The sequence below is a fragment of the Lissotriton helveticus genome, chromosome 7, assembly GCF_964261635.1.
Source record: "Lissotriton helveticus chromosome 7, aLisHel1.1, whole genome shotgun sequence".
Taxonomy (NCBI): Eukaryota; Metazoa; Chordata; class Amphibia; order Caudata; family Salamandridae; genus Lissotriton; species Lissotriton helveticus.
The window spans coordinates 1,903,409,603-1,903,417,801 of NC_136068.1; positions in this window are offsets into that span (position 1 = coordinate 1,903,409,603).

Consider the following 8,199-nt stretch of genomic DNA (forward strand, 5'->3'; position numbering starts at 1 on the left):
TCCTCCTAGCCATCCATTGTCCATGTCCATGTCCCTGCTCCCTTATTACAGCCCTGTGTGGCCGTTGTTCTGCCACTGGCCTTCCCGCCTTCTCTGAACAGTTAGCTTGCTGCCCCATCTACCTCCTCCCTATCCTCTGTTGTCTGAATCCATGGACTAGCCTCCCCCCTCCTGCCATGCATGGTCTGATGTGCTGCCACTGCCCTCCATTTAGCATGCTGTACCAGTCCACTCTTCCTGCCCTCCATTGCCCAATTTTATGCCCCATCATTGACCTCCTGCTTAGACTCTGTGCTTTGCTTGCTGCCCCTATTCTCCTCCCCCCTGCCCTCCGATGTCTGTGTGCATGCCCCTGCTCCATCCTTTTTGCCCACCATATTCCATGGACCTGCCACTCCTATCTACTCTGAGTGTTCTGTTAAACTGCCACTCCCCTCCCACCTGCCTAGAATTATCAGATGACTGTAACCTGTCCCTGCCACCTCCACCCTGCCAGTCCAGATTCCATCCCCCTATCCCCTTCCTCCTGTCCCCATTGGTCCATTTTACTGCTGCACTCTTCTGCCCTCCCTGGTCTGTTGTAGTGGAACTGCTCCTCCTGCCTGCCCTGCTTGGTCTGTTGTGAGGCCCCTTCCCCTGAACTCTCTTGTCTGTGCCCAGGTCCTGATCCTACCTTCTATCCTCCATGGTCCTTTTGGCATGCCCCTGCACCCTCCTTCTTGCCCATCATAGCCATTGTGCTGCCACTAACCCTCCCGTTTGCCATGCATGGTCATCTGTGCTGCCACGTCCCCTCCCACCTTCCCTGTGTGGTCAGCTAGCTGCCCCTGACCCCCTCCCTCCATGGTCTGTGTGTATGCCATTGTAATATCACTGTTGCTCTCCATGGTGTGTCGTGCTTCTAGTGCCCATCCTGCCTGACCTTCATGGTCATCTTGCTGCTTCTGCCCTGCCCCCTTGCCTCAGCCCTCTGTTTCCGTGTGCAGACCCCTATTCCCTCCCTCCTGGCTTGTCTGTTCAATTGCAATGCCCCTGATCCATCTCTCCTGCTCTTGATGGTCAGTTATGGTGCAGCTTTCTCTCCTGTCTGTCCATTATGGTCAGCTAGCTACCATTGCCTCTTTCCCCTCTGTTCTCTGTTGTCAATCTGCATTGTCCTGTCCCCTCCCTACTGCTTTTTATGGATTGTTGTGCTGCACTCCTGTCCCACATGCCCTGTGTGGTGTATTGTGCTGCTGCAAACCCTTATGCCTGCCCAGTAGGGTCAGTTTAGTGCACCCATCCATGTCCCTCCTGTCCTCTGTTATACAAGTCCTTGTCCCTACCCCAATTCCTCCTGCCTTCCATGATCCAATGTACCCTACTTGCTACCATTTTGAACTTGGTAAGAGGGAGATTTTGAAAAACAACTGGGGTATTGATTTTCCCCATTGACTTACATTGAAAAAGTGGAGCTTGTAGACAGGAGACAGATCAAATAAGGCCCATTTGGGGTTAAAAACATTGGACGTTTCCTTGTTGAATCGGGTCAGTTGGCATGTATGGTTGTTGTACCACTCCCTCTTCCTTCTGCCCACAATGGTCTATTATATTGCCACAACCTCTCTTGCCAGTCCTGTATTGTTGGTTTGTTGCCCCTGCCCATCTTTCCACAGTCCTCCATAGTCTGTTGTGCTGCCACAGCCCTTCCTGCCTGCCCAGTGTGGTCAATTTGTTGCCTCTGCACCCTCCTACCTGCCTTCAATTTTCAGAGTCCGTGCCCTGGCCTCTGCATCTCAACAGTATCCTGATAAACAACCAGATTGATAACAATCTATATTTATTACAAAAGTGTGGAACGCCTGACTTCATCTTGTTGTAATCAAAACTATAATACCTAGAGCATTTCCTTCAGAAATTACATATATGAGAGGGTCTTATTTTCATCCAAATTATGGTTAGTGCTCTAATGAACTAAAATGAGGACATATTTTCTGACTTTTCAAATAGCACTTTTAAATTATTTCTTATCTTTATGTTCTTTTTTATCCAGCTGACCACTTAATTACATTTTGCACTTAGGGGAGAGGATGTGGTGTTACTTCCAGAGCTGCAGACTTTGCAACTGGGGAACTAAGTTGGAGTTTCTGCTTCAGCTCAACATTCTGTGATTCTGGTCAAATCACTTAATCTCCCCATGTCTAAAACCAAAATGAATTTGTTCTTGTGTGATGTAACCAATGCTCATACAAAGCTCTCCAATACCTGACAAGTCTGCACTATATAAAACTGCAAAAACACAAAAAATTAAAAGAGTTTTGCACACTTCTGTATTTGGGCTACATGTGGGCTACATCTGGGTGATGTTTGTGCTACATTTGGGCTCTTTTGTCAGATTTATTTGTTATGAAGATTCCTAATTTCCTCATTTACTGCAGTCTCATCAGTAGGAAATGCTTTCAGTTTTTTACCTTGATTCCAGCAAGAAGGTATTCAGATATGTCACACATTTGCCATATATTCTGAATGTTAGCACTTTAGTTGCTCATTAGATCACTGTAGTAACGCTACTGCTCACCAGGGAAGACTGATGCTAGCATTCAAAGTGCAGGTTTCAGTCTGCATGTCAGAATTTTTTAATGAAAGAGAAGAGGATTTGATAAGTCAAAATGTGCCCTAATTTTACTTTTTGCAGCACTAATCCTAATTTCCATGGCAAAATGAACCCCCTCATTTTGTTCTTTTGCAAATTAAATGTTTTAAGTGTTACCACTTTATTCCAATCAAGATGGCTTCAGGTGTGCCATACATTTGTCATAAGTAAGACTGTTAACACTCTAGTTGTTCTTTAGAACACTCTGGGACATTCTGTCATTCGGCTATACTTGGGCTACATCTGGGTGATATTTGAGCTACATTTGGGCTCTTTTGTCTCTGGTGGCCATCTTGGGAGACGTATTTGTTATGAAGTTTCCTAATTTCCTCATTTACTACAGTCTCCTCAGTAGGAAATACTTTCAGTTTTTTACTTTGATTCCATCAAGGAGGCATTCAGATGTGTCACACATTTGCCATACATTCTGAATGTTAGCACTCTAGTTGCTTATTAGATCACTGTAGTAAAGCTACTGCTCACCAGGGAAGTCTGCTGCTGGTATTGAAAGAGTAGGTTTCAGTCTGCATCTCATCATTTTTTAATGAAATAGAAGAGGATTTGAGAAGTCACTCAAAATGTGCCCTAATTTTTCTTTCTGCAGCACTAATCATACTTTCTATGGCAAAATGAACCCCCTTATTGTGTTCCTTTTTAAATTAAACTTTTTGTGAGTTACCACTTTATTCCGATCAAGATGGCTTCAGGTGTGCAATACGTTTGTCATAAGTAGGACTGTTAGCGCTCTAGTTCTTCTTTAGAACACTCTGGGAAGCTGCAGTAGAACACAAAGGAATCAACTGACAGTCTCTGCCCTAGTTGGATGTACATGTTTCACTGAGAACGTCAGACTTCATTCTCACATGACTGAGAAGGATAACGTGAATTTACAGAAAATATGCTCTCAGTTTAGCTCATAGATCACTTTCCAAACCTCCGTGGCAAAGCATGAGAAAATAGTTTTCTTTCAAACATGATTTATGATATCCCAGCAGAAGTCTGGGATATCTCTACAGGCTACCCGGACCCCGGGCTCAGTTCAGCGACTCCATCGCCGACCTCGCCAGCACACACGCACTCGCCTCCACGGACTACATCCTCCTGGGGGACCTGAACTTCCACCTCGAGAACAACAACGACGCCAACTCCGCCACCCTGATCGACATCCTCGCCAACCTCGGCCTCAGACAACTTGTCATCACACCAACCCACGCCACCGGCCACAAGCTTGGCCCCATCTTCTCCACAGGCTCCCACGTCGCCTTCAATCACACCACCGAACTCCACTGGACCGACCACCTCTGCATTCACTTCACATTCAAGAAACCAACCTGTTAGAAACGGGACCCTGGCCGGCCAAGACTCGCGTCGAGGTCAGTCAGGGATCACCATTTCCAAGGTCAGGGCTAGGGAGTCACACACCAAGATAACCCCCGCTCACCCTCTAGGTAACGTGGCGCGAGCAGCAAGGCTAATCTCAGAGGCGATGTGTAAAGCGTTTGCGCGCGCACCCCAGCGACAACAACCAAAGGCCCACCACAAAGGAAACTCCACACAAGGTTATATCAAAAATAGCCTTTGTATTATAATAATAAGAACACATTAGATAACACACACACTTTACAATGTGCCAACAGGCACGGGCAAGATTTACAAGGGATTATGTACAGGACAGGGCCACCTGGACCACTGTCAGGGGTATGCACTTGTTAGAAATAATACTTGTAGGTATAACACTTTAGCACATCAACATATAATGACTGTAACACAGAAATAGAAAATGTAGCATACAACCAGTAACTACTGGTAAAGGGAAAATACCTCCTACGCCACCCTAGTCTCTGTAGGGAAATCACGCAGGGAGCTAGGACCTTATCAGCAGGACCTATGGAAGGAAAACCTATCACCTCCTACGCCACCCTAGTCTCTGTAGGGAAATCACGCAGGGAGCTAGGACCTATGGAAGGAAAACCTATCACCTCCTACGCCACCCTAGTCTCTGTAGGGAAATCACGCAGGGAGCTAGGACCTATGGAAGGAAAACCTATCACCTCCTACGCCACCCTAGTCTCTGTAGGGAAATCACGCAGGGAGCTAGGACCTTATCAGCAGGACCTATGGAAGGAAAACCTATCACCTCCTACGCCACCCTAGTCTCTGTAGGGAAATCACGCAGGGAGCTAGGACCTATGGAAGGAAAACCTATCACCTCCTACGCCACCCTAGTCTCTGTAGGGAAATCACGCAGGGAGCTAGGACCTATGGAAGGAAAACCTATCACCTCCTACGCCACCCTAGTCTCTGTAGGGAAATCACGCAGGGGGAAGGAAACCTAAAATAATCACCTAGGCAAGTAACATTTAGCAAAGGCAATCAAACACAAACAATCCTCTAAGCAGGTCACTTTTAGCAAAGGGGATAAACACATAAAGAATTACCTAAGCAGGTCACTTTTAGCAAAGGTAAAAACAAACATTCCTCTAAGCAGGTCACTTTTAGCAAAGGGGAATAAAAGAACAAAGAATCACCTAAGCAGGTCACTTTTAGCAAAGGTAATAATAAACAAGAATTGCACATGTAACATTAAAACACATTCAGAGGTGCAGGTTAGAACTTTTGCGCAAGAATCATATAGCAAAGAAATCACAATGCGCAGGGTGCATGTAGCACAACACTCAAAATGTCCCTCAGGCCAACTGGCCTCGAAAGGGGCGGAATGCCCTGAGTCTCAAAGTCAGGGGTCTGCGCAGGCAGCACAGAACACAAAGCCTAAACGTAGCAACTGTCCACTAAGTGCTGGACAGTTGTAAATATGCACTGGGCAAACGTTGGAGCCAGGAGGGCTCAAGGACCAAATGGGCAAGGAGCCTCTCAGGGGCTCACCAAGCAAAATGTGCCAATAGAGCTCAGCGCTCTAAATAATGAATATGCCCCCAGAGCCTCTCTCAGGGCTCTAAACGATGTGGGCAATGAAGAGCCTTTCTGGGGCTCATAAACAAATAGGGCACGAGAGCCTCTCAGGGCTCAAGGAACAAAGGATGGCCCCTCTAGTTGGAGTCCCTCACGGGGGACTCAGGAATCAGTAATGCCCCCAGGAGCCTCGGGGCTCCAAACAGTTACAAGCGCTAGGTCGCGCTATGGGGGAGGGGCGGACACCGGCAATGTGTCCCGCGGCCCCTCTCCCTCCTTTCAGGCACTCACCGGGTGTCTCGCTGCTGGAGCAGCGCGGGGCTCCTCACCTCACTCGGGAGCCTCGCAGACACGGGAGCAGACGTCCTCGGTCTCCCGCCTGGCCTCGTCTCCTTTCCCTCCGCCTGACTTCCGCCGGGGCCGCCAATGGCAGCGCGGCCCTGGGGGTCAGGAGGCGGGACTTCCGGGTCGCTCTAGGCAGCGGCCCGGCAACAGCTTTCAGGGCTCCCGGGCTGCGGCGGTGAACACGGGACAATGCCGGGTGGGCACCGGCTCGTAAACAAATAAATACCACGGGGCAATGCCGGGTGGCACCGGCCTTCAATTAATAAGATAAAGCGAGGTGGCACTCGCTACGCCAATAAATCGGCGAAATCGGCAATTCAGCTGCAATGCCGGGTGGGCACCGGCAAGGTCAATAAAGCGCTCCCAAGCGCTCAGGGGCACAGGAGAGGCGCGCTCAGCGCTTAGGAAGACAAGCAAAGCGCTATTGAGCGCTGGGGCATAAGGAAAGCGCTCCTAGCGCTACAAATCAAAATCAGGGTGCCTCCAGGCACAGGAAAGCTCCAGCAAGGTCTGGAGGCAGACAGGGGGGCAGGGCAGGGCCAGAGCCAGCACACTGGGTCTCCAGGCAGGGAGACAAGCCAAGTGGCGGTCCTCTTGGCCCCTGCAGCAGCAACAGCCCCCTCTGGCAAGGATCCACAAGTAGAACAATTTCTGTGGGGACACAGCCCCATATTTATACAGAGAATTCCTTTGTTAGGAGGTGCAGGGTGGGGGGAAACCAGTTGCAGCTGGCTTGGGAGTACCCTTGATGGCCCAACCACCCCTTTCATTCACTGGGGAGGCTTGGGTCATTAGACAAACCACAGGGGGGCGGAGCCAGCATTGTGTGGGGAAAAACCCAGCCCATCCAGGACACAGATCTACTCCTCCCACACATCACTCATGCTGATCTCACACTCACCACCGGGCAGACCCATCCAGACTTCCTGGAGCCTGGCATGCCAGCCAGCTCCAGCCAATCACGCTCCACTATCCTCACTGCACACATACATCAATGTCCAGAAGTAGCACTTCCCTTCTAGACACATACAAGCCGCACATACCATTGCGCAGCATTCATTCCCACGAGTTCATACATACTAAACTCGAGCCTGCACTCCCCACACATCAGGAACTACCAGGGCACACGCATTCCCCATGCATTCCTATGGGAGGGCAGGCCAGCCATACTACACGCACGCACTTTCACTCTGGGACACAGGGAAAAAGTGCGCCAAGACCCAAAAATCACTACACAGGGTCACAAATAAAAGCAAAAAGATTAGGGGTGAACCTGCCCTAAGGCCCAAGTCTAACACGACCCCCTTCCAGCCAAAACGCAGGGCAGACCGATCACCACCGTGATGGGCTTCCCTGCTTGGGGCGATAAAACAAGGACGCGGGCCCACAACTGCAGGGACACCCTCCTGTTTTACGCCACGGTGAACCCCTAGGGTTCCTTCTAAAACTACTGTAGGGACTAACTGGGGTACCCCACTGATACTCTCCAGCTGCCCTCGGCGAGGACCAGGCCCTAGGCCATCCAGGTACCACTGGATCCTGCCTACTCACAAAGTGGGGGGTAGTAACCCCTGGCACATAATAGCCATGCTCCACTCTTCCTGTCTGCAAGACAGGGCTAGACTTCCACTGGTTCTCCAGCCTAGGGTCTACAACCTTAGGTGGACCAGGAGTCTCAGGGAAGGCTCTCCTCCCCTTACCTCTTCTCCTAGGGTTCCTCCTCCTCCTGCGAGGGGTTCCCTCTAAACAACATTCTCCCAACCTAGGGTTTAACCCCTCAGGTGGTACCGGGGTCAGAGGTGGGCTCTCCCACCCTCTGCACCCCCTTCCAGAGTCCTGCTCCCTCCCAACCGGGGCGGTACATCTGGAAAAAGAACTGGTCAGGACACTGATTACAGTAGTCCCACCCTTCAGGTCAGGCGGATCCTGAACCTGGCCTTCCAACCTCCGGTCTAGAACCTTTGGTGGAACCAATGCCTGGCACTCCAGGACTTCTGGGGACTCACATACCATCCCCCAATCACTCCCTTCACTGGACTTCTGTACTCTCCCTCCTGGAGCGGTACTGCCAGCCTCTAGGACCATAGAAGCTCCGCTTACAGATGCTCCAGGTTCTCTACACACTAGGAGATCTCCCTCAAGTGAACTAACAGGCAAGTCTAGGTTCCTTTCCTGGTGTTCCCTAAAGAAACCATCCAGGCTCTGTGACAGGGCTTCGGGCATCTGGGGACTCTCGGTCACACACTCACTACCGCTCCACTGAGACAGGCAGTCAGCCCCTACACCCTTCTCACTAACCAAGGACCTAGCTG